This window comes from Macaca mulatta, chromosome 14, assembly GCF_049350105.2.
Source record: "Macaca mulatta isolate MMU2019108-1 chromosome 14, T2T-MMU8v2.0, whole genome shotgun sequence".
Lineage (NCBI taxonomy): Eukaryota > Metazoa > Chordata > Mammalia > Primates > Cercopithecidae > Macaca > Macaca mulatta.
Genome location: NC_133419.1, coordinates 11,110,687 through 11,126,051, shown reverse-complemented (window position 1 = coordinate 11,126,051; position 15,365 = coordinate 11,110,687).

The window sequence follows — 15,365 nt, the reverse complement described above, 5'->3', positions numbered from 1 at the left end:
CCACAATTCTTTTTTTGTTTTGTTTTGTTTTGTTTTCTTGAGACGGAGTCTCACTCTGTCACCCAAGCTGGAGTGTAGTGGTGTGATCTCGGCTCACTGCAACCTCTGCCTCCTGGGTTCAAGTGATTCTTCTGCCTCAGCCTCCCAAGCAGCTGGGACTACAGGCATGAGCCACCATACCTGGCTAATTTTTGTATTTTTAGTAGAGATGGAGTTTCATCATATTGGCCAGGCTGGTCTTGAACTCCTGACCTTGTGATCTGCCTGCCTTAGCCTTCCAAAGTGCTGGGATTACAGGCGTGAGCCACTGAGCCCAGCCACAATTCCTTTTTTTATATTGACCTTATAACCTGCAACCTTGCTAATATCATGTTTTAGTTGTAATAGTATTTTTGTAGATTCCACTAGATTTTCTACATAGATAGTCACTGAAAGGTTTTGAACCAAGGGTTGGCTAATGTGGAGTGGCCACTATGTATGGGCCAGAGGGGAACAATGGGATAAATTGTGCCTTTTTTTTTTTTTTTAAAGAGATGGGGTCTTGCTATGTTGCCCATGCTGGAGTGCAGTGGCTGTTCACAGGTGTGATACCACTAGTGATCAGCTCCATTTCTGACCTGGAGCGGTTCATCCCTCTTTAGGCAACCTGGTGGTCCCCTGCTTGCAGGAGGTCATCATGCTGAGCTTAGTGCAGACACTCCATCGGCATAGTGCTTAGAACTCCTGAGCCCAAGTGATCCTCCTGTCTCAGCCTCCCAAGTAGCTGGGACTAGAGACCTGGCTCCATAGTTACTTTTAATGAAGTGGTCTTGGGTGGGTCTGGCCAGGAATGTGGGGCCCAGGGGAAGCATTTCTCTGAGACCTTACAGGCCCTGCCCTCTACTGGCTGCCATTTCTCCATCTACCTCCTGGTGTGGATATCCAAGAGATACAGCGCTCCTCCTCTCCACCCTCTGCTCCTTCTCAGTCCTCAGGAGGCTTGGAGTGGGACCATCTGCTGTTCCTGTTGCTGCTGCCCCAGTTTCTCTTTCCACCTGGGAGGGAAGGAGAAACAGCGTTCAGGAGTAGAGTTGGGGGATTCTTTTTAGGTATCTGTGCTCAGTCGTCCTACTTTATATCCAAAGCCACCCACTATTTCCAAGAGCTGAGAGTCTCAGGGAGGTTTCCTGGGACTCAGCCAATGTGTGAGAATAGGATTCAGGGGGCCTGGATTTCAGCCTTGGCTCCATCAGGGACCAGCTGCATGACCCTGCCTAAGTCCCTGCTCTCCCCTGGTCTGACCTTTTCTGACAAAAGAAGCTTGGGTGAGGGTGCAGCCCACCTTCTCTCCAGGTCCTTCTCCACCTTTTCACCATGTTGGGCAGTGCCTGGCCAAGGATCTCTGGCAGGAGGACAGGGATGATACTGGCAGCCACAGGGACCACACCATAGATGAATAGAGACAGAGAAGGGTAGAACTCAGCAGCCATGTCCACCAGTAGGCTTAGGATGGTGCCACCATTGGTCGTAGTTGTTGTCATGCTCGGACCCCTCTGCCTATGGGAAGGAGGAGCACCTTGGTGAGGACCGTGAGACTTGTGGGTGCCCTTACAAGTGCCTGCCACCCTGGCTTCCTCTTTTCACATTTGCTACAGGGTCAAATGATCGCATTTAATTTAGCTAAAAGGAAAGGGGGAGCAAATGATTTTGAACCTAGGAAGTCTGGGTTCCAGTTCTAATGTGAACTTACTGTGTGACTGAACAAATTCCCAACCAACCTGTCTCTCCAGCTCCAGGCTACATAGCAAGCTTCACTTGGATGTCTAAAAGGCCTCTCAAATTTTGTATGGTCAAGGAACTCTTCATTTCTTCCTCCAAGCTTGCTCCTCCCACATCTTAGTAAATGGCACGTCTAACCACCTACTTGCTCAAGCTCAAGTATCTAGGAATTATCCTTGATGCCTCCTGTTCCCTTATTTTTCCACATCCAAAATAGGAACTTGGATAGCTGTTCCTCCCAAACTCACAGGGTTAGTTCCCTTCTCTCTATCTCTACAACCTTTGTCCACCACTGATATGGTTTGGGTGTGTCCCCACCCAAATCTCATCTTGAATTGTAACTCTCACAATTCCCATGTGTCATGGGAGGAACCCGGTGGGAGGTAATTGAATCATGGGGGCGGGTCTTTCCTGTGTGATTTTCATGAGAGTGAATAAGCCTCACCAGATCTGATGGTTTTCACGCCTCTAATTCCAGCACTTTGGGAGGCCAAGGCGGGTGGATCACCCGAGGTCAGGAGTTCAAGACCAGCCTGGCCAACATGGCGAGACCCTGTCTCTACTAAAAACAGAAAAATTAGCTGGGCGTGGTGGCAGGCACCTGTAATCCCAGCTACTCGGGAGGCTGAGACAGGAGAATCGCTTGAACCCTGGAGGCAGAGGTTGCAGTGAGCCGAGATTGTGCCATTGCACTCCAGCCTGGGCAATAAGAGCGAAACTCCATCTCAAAAAAAAACCAAAAAAAAACAAACAAAAAAAACCCAGTAGTTTCCCTGCACAAGCTCTCTTTTTGACTGCTGTCATCCATGTAAGACATGACTTGCTCTTCCTTGCCTTCCACCATGATTGTGAGGCCTCCCCAGCCATGTGGAACTGTAAGTCCATTAAACCTCTTTCTTTTGTAAATTGCCCAGTCTTGGGTATGTCTTTATCAGCGGCATGAAAATGAACTAATACAAACTTGTCACTTGAGTGATTTTCACCTCTTGCCTGTACTATTGCAGTAGCCTCCTGACGGGTCTTCCCATTTCTACCGTTGACCTTGACTCTGATTCCCTGGTCCCACCCCATTCTCTATGCAAAAGCCAAAGTATTCTCTTAAAACCATAATTCAGATCATTTCACCCTCTGCTTAAAACCATCCAGTGATGTCCCATTGTATTACTAGAATACGATCTGACCTTATTATACGTCCCTATGTGACTGGTCTCTGCCTACCTCTTCTCTTATCTTGTGCCCTGTCCCTTTGTTTACACATTAAAACCATCAGACTTGGTCTTTTTTTTTTTTTTGGGAGACGAAGCCTTGCTCTGTCACCCAGGCTGGAGTGCAGTGGCGCTATCTCAGCTCACTGCAACCTCTGCCTACTGGGTTCAAGCAATTCTCCCTGCCTCAGTCTCCCAAGTAGCTGGGATTACAGTCACCCGCCACCATGCCTGGCTAATTTTTGTATTTTTAGTAGAGACGGGGGTTTTGACATGTTGGCCAGGCTGGTCTCTAACTGCTGGACTCAAGTGATCTGCCTGTCTGGGCCTCCCAAAGTGCTGGGGTTACAGACATGAGCCACTGTGCCCAGCCCAGACTTGGTCTTTAACTTGGTCTTTACCTTTGATCTTTACTGAGGAGACTTCCCTGATTGCCCTGATCATTTTATCTAAACTAGCTACCTGATGGTTCCTTCTCTGCACTTCTCTTTTAATGTCAGGTGCAGAGGGTTGAATTAATCATACTCCTCATTTCATGACCCTCTATTTTTGTCTTTGCAGTGGCCCCTTGTTTTACCCTTGAATGTTTATTCCCCTTTATCACCATTACCCACTTCTAATTCCCTTCCTGCCAAAGTCAACTAGTGTATTGTGTTTGGTGTGCACTCTTTTATTTGTATATGTTCTTATAAAATGTGTATTGTTGGCTGGGCTTGGTGGCTCATGCTTGTAATCCCAGCACTTTGGGAGGCCAAGATAGGTGGATCACTTGAGGTCAAGAGTTTGAGACCAGCCTGGCTAATGTGGTGAAATCCTCTCTCTACTAAAAATACAAAAATTAGCCAGGCATGGTGGTGTGTGCTTGTAATCCCAGCTACTCAGGAGGCTGAGGCAGGAGAATCGCTTGAACCTGGGGGGCAGAGGTTGCAGTGAGCCGAGATTGTGCCACTGCACTTCAGCCTGGGCAACCCAGCAAGACTCTGTCTCAAAAAAAAAAAAAGTATATTGTTTTGTGTACAGATATTTTAACTTACCTTAGTGGTATAGGCAATAGATCTTATTCTATTTTTCATTCCATTCAGCACTTCGTTTTAAAGAGATTTTTATGTCGATGGTGTTTACCTGCTGCTGCATACTATGCCATGGTGTGCCTGTCTCCACATTTTACCTAAACACTCATTCCCCTGGCTATGGGGATCTAGATTGTTGCCAACACCCATGACCTCAAACAATACTACAGTGAATGTCCTTATACATGTCTCCATCAGGGCCTTTGTGAGAAGTTCTCTGAGACACAGGCCCAAGAAGGGAATTACTGGAGTGTGTGTGTTCATGGGTGTGAATGTTGCCAATTGCTTTCCAGAATGGTGGTACCAACTTTCCCTCCCACCAGCAGTGCATTTGAGACATGTGAGGATATAGAGGTCCTGTATTCTAACGTGGCCACTAACACTTGCCATTACCTGACTTTCTAATGCTGCCAGTTTGATGGGTGTAAAGTGCTATCTCATTTTTCTTTTTTCTTTTTCTTTTTTGAGATGGAGTCTTGCTCTGTCAACAGGCTGGAGTGCAGTGGTATGATCTTGGCTCACTGCAACCTCTGCTTCCTGGGTTCAAGAGATTCTCCTGCCTCAGCCTCCCAAGCAGCTGGGACTAAAGGCATGCGCCACCACGCCCAGCTAATTTTTGTATTTTTAGTAGAGACACGGTTTCACTATATTGGCCAGGATGGTCTTGATCTCTTGACCTTGTGATTCGCCTGCCTCAGCCTCCCAAAGTGCTGGGATTACAGGCGTGAGCCACCGCACCCCGCCACTATCTCGTTTTTCATGTGGTGATTAATCTTCTGGATTTCTTTCTCTGTAAAATGTCTATTCATTTTCTTTGCACGTGTGTCTACTAGTAGTGTTCCTTTGTTTTTCTTGTTGAAGGAGTCTTGTCCGTGTTAAAGGCGCAGAGGCTCACACCTGTAATCTCAGCACTTCAGGAAGCCAAGGCGGGTGGATGGTTTGAGCTCACGAGTTTGGGACCAGCCTGGGCAGCATGGCAAAACCCTGTCTCTACAAAAAATACAGAAATTAGCTGGGCATGGTGGTGAGTGCCTATAGTCCCAGCTACTCAGGAGGCAGAGGTGGGAGGATGGCTTGAGCCCGGGTGGTGGAGGGTTTTGTGAGCCGAGATAGCACCACCACACTCCAGCCTGGGCAATAGAGCCAGACCTTGTCTCAAAAAAAAAAAAAAAAAAAGTTGCAAATCTCTCCTCTCAATCTGTCATCTGTTAAATTTGTCCATTGTGTCCTTCGGTAAGCAGAAATCCTTTTTGATATAATCAAATTTACATATTTACATGTCTATTTCCAAGCTGTCTTCTCAATTCTGTTTCTTCTTGCATCAAGAAAAGCTGTAAACAAATTTAACAGGATGTCCTTTGTTAATTCCCTAATGATATATATCTTTTGGTGCTATTCTGAGTGGTGTCTTACTTTTCAAAACAGTATTTTCTAGATTATTGCTTCTAAGTTATTGCTATTGATATTTTGGTAATTTGGTTTTGTATCCAGCATCCTTGCAGAACTCTCTTATTAGTTTTAATTATTTGTTGGTTTTGTTCATTTATCCAGGTAGATGAACATATTCTAAATAATGAGATTTTTAGAACATATTCTAAATAATGAGATTTTTAGAACATATTCTAAGTAATGAGATTTCTAACTTTTCTTTTTTAATTTTTAATTTTCTTATATCCTTTTCTTTCCTACTACAGTGGTATTGGTCATGTCCCCCAGTACTGTGTTAAATAGTTGATTCTGATGCTGAAGTGAATGCATATATATTTTCTCATTATATATAGTGTTTGCTTACCTCTCTGGGTTTGCACTTTTCCTTAGATGATTGGCCTAGATTTTCCTTTTTTTTTTTTTTTTTTGAGACAAAGTTTCACGCTGTTGCTCCAGCTGGAGTACAGTGGCATGATCTTGGCTCATTGCAGCCTCAACCTTCTAGGGTCAAGTGATCCTTTGCTCCTCAGCCTCCTGAGTAGCTGGGACTACAGGCACATGCCATCGCCCCTAGCTAATTTCTGTATTTTTTGGTAGAGATGGGTTTTTGCCATGTTGGCCAGGTTGGTCTTGAACTCCTGGGCTCAAGCAGTTTGCCCATCTCTGCCTCCCAAAGACATTACAGGTGTGAGCTGCCACACCCGGCCCCATTTTCCTTACTGTCTTTCTAGCTCTTTGGTGCTTTTTTTCTTTTTTTGAGATGGAGTCTCACTCTGTTGCCCCAGGCTGGAGTGCAGTGGCACGATCTTGGCTCACTGCAAACTCCGCCTCCTGGGTTCACGCCATTCTCCCACCTCAGCCTCCTGAGTAGCTGGGACTGCAGGCGCCCCCCACCACACCTGGCTAATTTTTTTGTATTTTTAGTAGAGATGGGGTTTCACCGTGGTCTTGATCTTCTGACCTCATGATCCGCCTGCCTTGGCCTCCCAAAGTGCTGGGATTACAGGCGTGAGCCACCGCGCCCAACCTTTTTTTTTTTGAGACGGAGTCCTGCTCTGTCACCCAGGCCGGAGTATAGTGGTGCAATCTCGGCTCATTGCAACCTCCACTTCCCAGGTTCAAGTGATTCTCCTGCCTTGAGTAGCTGGGATTACAGGCGCATGCCACCACGACCAGCTAATTTTTGTATTTTTAGTAGAGACGGGGTTTCACCATGTTGGTCAAGCTGGTCTCAAACTCCTGACCTCATGATCTGCCTGCCTCGGCCTCCCAAAGTGCTGAGATTACAGGAGTGAGCCACCGCGCCCGGCTGCTTTTTGGTGCTTTTAAGGTTATCTTTTCCTTACTATCTTTCTTGTTCTTCGGTTCTTTTAAGGTTATTTAAAAATACTTTATATCTTTTTTGGGGGGATGATTTTCAGTGTAATTTTGTTATTTTAATGGAAATAGAAATCCTTTTTCTAATCAATTTCCAGAAATTCTTTATAAATTCTGAATACAAATCCTTGTAAATTCCATCTTTTACTCTTTTCACCTTATATATAGTAAAACAGATGACCCAAATTAAAACACTTCAAACCAGAAAAATTTATCAATTTTTTTTTTTTTTGGCTAGCACTTTTTATGTCTTAAATTCTCCTCCCTTCAGCGGGAATTCATTTTTGTTCAAGGTTGGAATATGGATTGCATTTTATTTCTTTCCTGTGTGGGTAAATACATGTCCTGGTACTACTTATTGAATAGTCCATGTTTTATCTAGTGATCTGCAGTGCCGCCTCTGTTACTTCCTAAGTTCTTTTTTTTTTTTTTTCTTTTTCTGAGATGGAGTCCTGCTCTGTCACCCAGGCTGGAGTGCTGATCTGATCTCAGCTCCCTGCAACCTCCACCTCCCAGGTTCAAGCAATTCTCCTGCCTCAGTCTCCCGAGTAGCTAGGATTACAAGCGCCTGCCACCACGCCCAGCTAATTTTTTTTTTGTATTTTTAGTAGATACGGGGGTTTCACTATGTTGGCCAGGCTGTTCTCGAACTCCTGACCTCGTGATCTGCCCACCTTGGCCTCCCAAAGTGCTGGGATTACAGGCATGAGCCACCACGCCCCGCCTCAAGTTTCTTCTATGTGTTTCTGGGCTTGATCTTCTCCACTGGCCTATTTTGTTTATCCTGCACCATCATCTACTGTCCTAATTACTACAGTGATACAGTAAGAGTTTATAATATGTACTAACTTCTGGTAGGGCAATTTCTTCTACCTTGTTCTTTCTAAAAAGAGCATCTTAATTCTACTTGGCACTTAGCACTTTTATGTAAATTTTAGAATTTGCTTAGCCAGTTTCTTGAATATGGCCAACGGGATTTTGATCAGAATCGCATTGAATTTATAGGCCAGGTGTGGTGGCTCATGCCTGTAATCCCAGCGCTTTGGGAGGCTGAGGTGCGCAGATCACCTGAGGTCGGGAGTGTAAGACAAGCCTGGCCTACATGGCAAAACCCTGTCTCTATTAAAAATACAAAAATTAGCTGGGTATGGTGGTATGTGCCTGTAATCCCAGCTACTCAGGAGGCTGAGGTAGGAGAATTGCTTGAACCTGGGAGGCAGAGGTTGTGGTGAGCTGAGATCGCACCACTGCACTCCAGTCTGGGTGACAGAGCAAGACTCCATCTAAAAAAAAAAAAAAAATCTACCCTATCAGGTACTATGCTCACTACCCAGGTAAAAAAAATCATTTGTACACCAAACTCCAGTGCCATGCAATTTACCTGTATAGCAAACCTGCACATGTACCCCCAAACTTAAAATAAAAATTGGAAGAAAAAAATACTACCTCACACTCACTAGGAATGGCTATAATAAAAACATCAGATAGTAATGAGTGTTGGTCAGGATATAGAGCCCTCATATGTGCTGATGGTGGGTAGCCACTTTGGAAAACAGTCTGGTAGTTTCTCAAAAAGTTAAAGATACTGTTACCAAATTGACTCAGCAATTTCACTTCAATCTATACCTAAGAGAAATGAAAACATATGTCTATGCAAAAACTTGTACAGAAATGTTCATAGCAGCATTATTTATAATAGCTAAAAGATATAAACAGCTCAGATGTTTATCAACTGACAAATGGATGAACAAAATTGATATTTCCATATGATGGAATATTGCTCAGCTATAAAATTGAATGAAGTACTGATACATGCTACAACGTGAATGAACTTTGAAGCATCGTGCTAAAAGAGGCCAGTCATAAAACACTACATAGTATATGATTCCATGTATATGAAATGTCCAAAAAAGACAGATCTATAGAGATAGAAAATAGATTAGTGGGGCCGGGCACAGTGGCTCATGCCTGTAATCCCAGCACTTTGGGAGGCCTAGGCGGGTGGGTCAACTGAGGTCAGGAGTTCGAGACCAGCCTGGTCAACATGGTGAAACCCTGTCTCTACTAAAAATACAAAATTAGCCGGGCATGGTGGCAGATGCCTGTAATCCCAGCTACTTGGGAGGCTGAGGCAGGAGAATCACTTGAACCCAGGAGGCGGAGGTTGCAGTAAGCTCAGATCATACCATTGTACTCCAGCCTGGGCTAAAAGGGTGATACTCCACGTAAAAAAAAAAAAAAAAAAAAAAAAAGGATTAGTGGTTGCTTAGGATTGGATAGGGGATAGAGATGAATGTTTGGGGGTTGAAAGCTAAAGGATACAGGTTTTCTGCTTGAGGGGATGAAAGTGTTCTAAAATTTACTGTGGTGATGGTTGTACATATCTATGAGCATATTAAATATCATTCAATTGTATACTTGAAATGGATGACTTGTATGGTATGTGAATTACACGTAAGTAAAGCTGTTACAAAATAAAGTATTCACTGTTATTTGAAATTCAAAAATATTAAATTCATCAGCATAGACTTGTTCATAGATTTTTTGCATCTTTCTAATGACTCAGTCTTTAGTTCTGGTTTTTTAAAATTCATAATATTTGCTTATGTCCTCTATCCTTCATTTTTTGATTATTGTTACCCAAGATTTGTCCATTTTATTGATATTATTAAACACCAACTTTTTGTTTTGTTGAGCTTCTATATTATATCTTAGTTTTCTATTTAATTTATTTATGGCATTATTGTTATTGTTGATGTTGTTGTTGTTTTACAACTAAGGTAACTGAGCATTAGGACCAAAAACTTTGGCTCCAGAGCCAAATTCTTAACCATTGCACCTTTTTTTTTATCTTAAAGTTTATTTGGACTACTATTAGTGTAGCTAATCGCTTTCTTCTGGTTAATATTTGTCTGCTATATCATTTTCCATCTCTCTACATTTAACATTGATATATACAAAATTTTAGATGAGTTTCTTGTAAAAAGCATGAACTAGATTTTAAAAAAATGTTATTTGGAATATCTTTGCCTTTGAATTGGTAAATTTAATTCATTTACATTTATTGTGGTGACTGAGATGTTTGGAGTTATTGATACCATCTTACCTTTTGTCTTTTATGTACCTTGATTTTTCATGTTTTTGTCCTCCTTTCTTGCCTTAAGAAACAGTTGATTGACCTTTGTGTCCTTTCCAACTTGAAATCTGCTCTAGGGCCTGATTGTCCAGGATCCCTCCCCTAAAACCTCACTCACATTATCATAGGCATAGTTCTCTTGTATAGATGAAGACGCAGTTCTAGATCCAGTAGCATAGTCTTTTCCTAACATGACCATTGTAATGCAGAGGAATAACTGATATGGAAGGGAATGAAGATGATGGCAAGGTGCTAGGAAAAGTTTGAAAGAATCTTGGGTCTTTTCCACCCTTCTAGGTAGCTGACCTGGGGCAGATTTGGGTCTGGGTAAGAATTAGGACAGGAGCAGAGGCTCCGCAGCTGCTCACCCAGGAGTACCATTGCGCAAGCCAGAATACAGATCTCTGAAAGCAGCAAGAAGGCCATTTGAGTAGGCCTGTGGCCCAGAAATCTGGTGACCAAAAAGCCCAACAAATAAAATAGTGGATTCACAGTTGCAAAGAACACTTGGTTTAGGTAGATATTGATTTCCAAACTTTGCAGACTTATGACTGAACTGTAGAAACTGAAGACGATTACAGACCTGGGGCAGGAGCTGAAGAAGAATACAGACTGAGGGCAGGAGCAGAGACGATGTACTCTGGGGAAGAGCCAAGATACATCTATATAGCAACTGCAGCTGGCAAACTACTCCCACATCTCTTCTCTCCTTTAGACCTTACATCAGCTCTGTGCTGTGTGTGAGTGGAGTTTTTAATCTTTCAATTGCAGATGAGAAAATCTTCCCTTAATTCTATTTCTTTGTTTATTTATTGAGACCGTCTCCCTCTGTTACCCAGGCTGGAGTGCAGTGGCCCGATCTCAGCTCACTGCAACCTCCGCCTCCCAGGTTCAAGTGATTCTCTTGCCTCAGCCTCCTGAGTCGTTAGAATTAACAGGTGCATGCCATTACGCCTGGCTGATTTTTGTGTTTTTAGTAGAGACAGGGTTTCACCATGCTGGCCAGGCTGGTCTCAAACTCCTGAGCTCAAATGATCTGTCTTCCTTGGCCTCCCAAAATGCTGGAATTACAGGCATGAGCCACCGTGCCTGGCCAGAAATTAGACAACATTTAAAAATTATCTGGGAAAGGGCAGGTGCGGTGGCTAATGCCTGTAATCCCAGCACTTTGGGAGGCTGAGGTGGGCGGATTGCTTGAGGCCAGGAGTTCAAGACCAGCCTGGCCAACATGGCAAAACCCTGTCTCTGCTAAAACTACAAAAAGAAAAATTAGCTGGGCATGGTGGAACATGCCTGTAATCTCAGCCATTCAGGAGGGTGAGACATGAGAATTACTTGAGTCCGGGAGGTGGAGGCTACAGTGAGCTGAGATTACTTGATTGTACTCCAGCCTGGGTGACAGAGGGAGACTGTCCCCCCAAAAAAAATTATCTGGGAAAAATAAATGTTTTTTACTTAGCAATAGGTCTCCCTTTTCCCCTCCTAATTCCCTGTCCTAAGAGACCAGCTTTTGATGATTGCTTGCATGTGTAAGTTGATTGTACTGGGAAGTTTTATGTGTGTACGTGTGTGTGTGTGTCCATCCCTCCCCACTGGAATGCTCAAGTAACAACTGATCTGATGAACTGATGAATTCTAAGAAGTAAAGATTTATTTAATGGCAGGAGTTTTGCTTTGCTGAGTGACTTATACAAGTTTACAGCCAGACATGATTTTTTAGGACAGTGGAGGAGACCTCAGAGATTAAATGGGAGAAGAGTCGGGAGAGAGAGGAAACATGTATGGCTGTTAGCTGAGGAAGGATTTGAGGGAGAACAGAAATGCCTGTTAAGTTTTTTATGCTGTGTGGTATGTGATGTGAACGTCTCCTTTATCTCCCCATGAAGTCTTGGAAAAATCAACAGTGTTTAGTGACACTTTGTGGGGAAGCTTTGCTCTGAGATGTGACATGTTCTGTGTCCTGCCTCAGCACTGGTGAAGGGCACAGTGAGAAGCTGTCTACAGAAGACAATCATATATGTGCCACACTGTAATTAAGAATTAAACTGAACACTATTGGCACCAGAAGAGACTGACAAATCAATGAGATGAAATAGTCCAGAAATAGTATGTGATAAGCGTGGTGTTTTACACCAGCCAGGGAAGGTGGAACTATTCATTAAATGTATTTGGGACAATTAGCTCATCTAGAAAAAAATAGGATTCTACTTCCTACCCTATGCTAAACTAAATTTCAGATGAAACTATAATACAACATGAAAGCCCAAACAAATACATATGTGCTTGAAGAAAATCTAGGTGAATAGTTTTATACTTAGGGGGAGAGGAAGGCCTTTCTAAATGTAACCCAAAACACAGAAGCTGAATGTGAAAAAAATGGATAGATGTGATTATATAAAGCAATAGAAGGTCATTATTTTAAAAAAGTAATATTTTTTAAAAAGTAATAAATGTAAAAGACACTTTAAAATGCAAAAATTATTGATCACATATGGTGATAGGCTAATATCTTTTTTTTTTGAGACAGAGTCTTACTCTGTTGCCCAGGCTGGAGTGCAGTTGTGTGATCTCGGCTCACTGCAACCTCCACTTCCTGGGTTCAAGTGATTTTCGTGCCAAAGCCTCCCGAGTATCTGGGACTATAGGTGTGTGTCACCACACTTGGCTAACTTTTGTATTTTTAGTAGAGATGGGGGTTTCACCATGTTGGCCAGGCTGGTCTTGAACTTCTGACATCAGGCGATCTGCCTGCCTTGGCTTCCCAAAGTGCTGGGATTACAGGCATGAACCACCATGCCCACCCCTAATAAGTTAATATAATTCATGTAAAAGATGATTCTTATAAATCATTAAAAAGGAAAAAATGGGTAAGGGATATGAATGGGAAGTTTATAGGATAAAGATTTATAAATAGATCAAAATCATGTGAAAAAAATGTCCAACTCCTTCCAGAATCGAATAAATGTGAATTAACACAACATACTATTTTCTGCTTCTCAGAGCAAGAACATTCAGTGTTAATGAGGGTATCTAATACACTTTTGCAAAATCTTACTTTTCTGGAGAGTAGAATATCTCCAGAAATATCTGTGAAAAGTCTTACCAATTTTTTGGACTTTTGACCCGATAATCACACTTTTAAGCTTTATCCCAAGGGTTTAGTCAGACTACAGGTGTGAGCCACGATGTCCAGCTAATTTTTTTGTATTTTTAGTAGAGACAGGGTTTCGTCATGTTGGCCAGGCTGGTCCGGAATTCTTGAGCTCAAGTGATCCACCTGCCTCAGCCTCCCAAATTGCTGGGGTTACAGGCATGAGTCACCACACCTGGCCAGGAGTCCTGGGTTCTAATCCAAGGATTGCCATTGTCTTCTTGGGAGACCTCAGGCAGGCTTGGCTGGGCATTGATGGGCACCCACACAAGGCCTGGGGAGAATAATCTGTCTCTTCTGGTGGAGAGGAGGATCTTACATTGGGATTAGCACATAAAGAGCGGCTTCCTCCCCTGCTACCCAATCTTTCTCATTATTTCCTGGTGAGAATTATTCAAGTTACTATTTTCTTTCTTTCTTTCTTTTCTTTTCTTTTTTTTTTTTTTTTTGAGACAGGGTCTGACTCTGTTGCCCAGGCTAGAGTGCAGTGGTGCGATCTCAGCTCACTGCAACCTCTGCCTCCCAGGCTCAAGTGATCCTCCCACTTCAACCTCCTGAGTAGCTGGGACCACAGCTCACTTCCAACTGGATTATTTAAGTGATCCAGCCACCTTGGCCTCCCAAAGTGTTAGGATTATAGGCGTGAGCCACTGCACCTGGCCAAGTTATTTTACAAAATGGAAAAGATGGCTTTTGGGGTGCCTGCTCAGCCTATTCTCCTTTTCTGAGCACTAACCCCTCATTCTCCTCAGGACTCCTGAAGTCTTATTTTACCTCCTGAGGCTGTCTCTTCCCAACACAACTGAGGACACCTGACCCCAGGGCTAGACTGAGCTAACGAGTCTATTTTATGAATTTGGAAATATAGGCTGGGCGCTGTGGCTCACTCCTGTAATCCCAGCACTTTAGGAGGTCAAGGTGGGTGGATCACCTAAGGTCAGGAGTGACTGGCCTGGCCAACATGACGAAACCCCATCTCTACTAAAAATACAAAAATTAACTGGATATGGTGGTGGGCTCCTGTAATCCCAGCTACTTGGGAGGCTGAGACAGGAGAATCGTTTGAACCCAGGAGGTGGAGGTTGCAGTGAGCCAAAATTGTTCCACTGCACTCTAGCCTGGGTGACAAAGCAAGACTCCATCTCAAAAAAAAAAAAAAAAAAAAAAGAAAAGAAAAGGAAATGTGACTCAGAGAAGCGGGATTTATAAGGACATCCAACATTGGAGTGGGACCCAAAGTTTGGGCCAATGTGAAAGGAGAAAACAGTAGAAAACAGAAGAGAGGGAGGAGGAGGAAGAGGAGGCCGTGGTGAGAGGGGAGGGTAAAATGAAGTAATCCAGTTGGAGAGAAGTCAGGACCAGGATTCAGTTAGTACCAGACAGTAGAGATGGAGATTCAAGTTGAGTGGTCTTAGTCATTCATGAGGCTAGGCTCAAGTTCCTGGCCCTGTGTTCTGTGAAATACTCTTGCATCCTTCCATTAACTTTTCATTTCTGCATAGGCATATTTGAGAGTTTTGGTTATCTGTAACCCTGAATAAACAACAATTGGCACTAAACCAATAATGTAAACTTTCTTGTTCTTTTTTTTTTTTTAGACAGAGTCTTGCTCTGTCACCCAGGTTGGAGTACAGTGGCATGATCTCACGACCTCAGCTCAATGCAACCTCCGCCTCCTGGGTTCAAGTGATTCTCCTGCCTCAGCCTGCCGAGTAGCTGAGACTACAGGTGCACGTCACCACGCCTGGTGAATATTTGTATTTTTCGTAGAGATGGGGTTTCACCATGTTGGCCAGGCTGGTCTTGGAGTCCTGGTGTCAAGTGATCCACCCATCTCAGCCTCCCAAAGTGCTGGGATTACAGGCGTGAGCCACCACACCCAGCCTGTTCTTTCTTAAAGTAGATTTTATTTTTTAGAGCAGTTTCAGGTTCACAGCCAAATTGGCTGGAAGGTACAGAGATTTCTCATATATTCCCTGTCCCTACATACACACACTCCTCCACTACCAACAACACTACCAGAGTGGTATTTGTTACAACTGATGAACCTACATTGAACTCCAAGTCCAGAGTTTACATTAGGGTTCACTCCTGGTGTTGTACCTTCTATATGTTTTTTTTTTTTTTTTTTTTTTTTTTTTGAGACAGGGTCTTGCTCTGTCACCCAGGCTGGAGTGCAGTGGCACAATCTTGGCTCACCACAACCTCTGCCTCCCAGGCTCAAGCGATTCTCCTGCTTC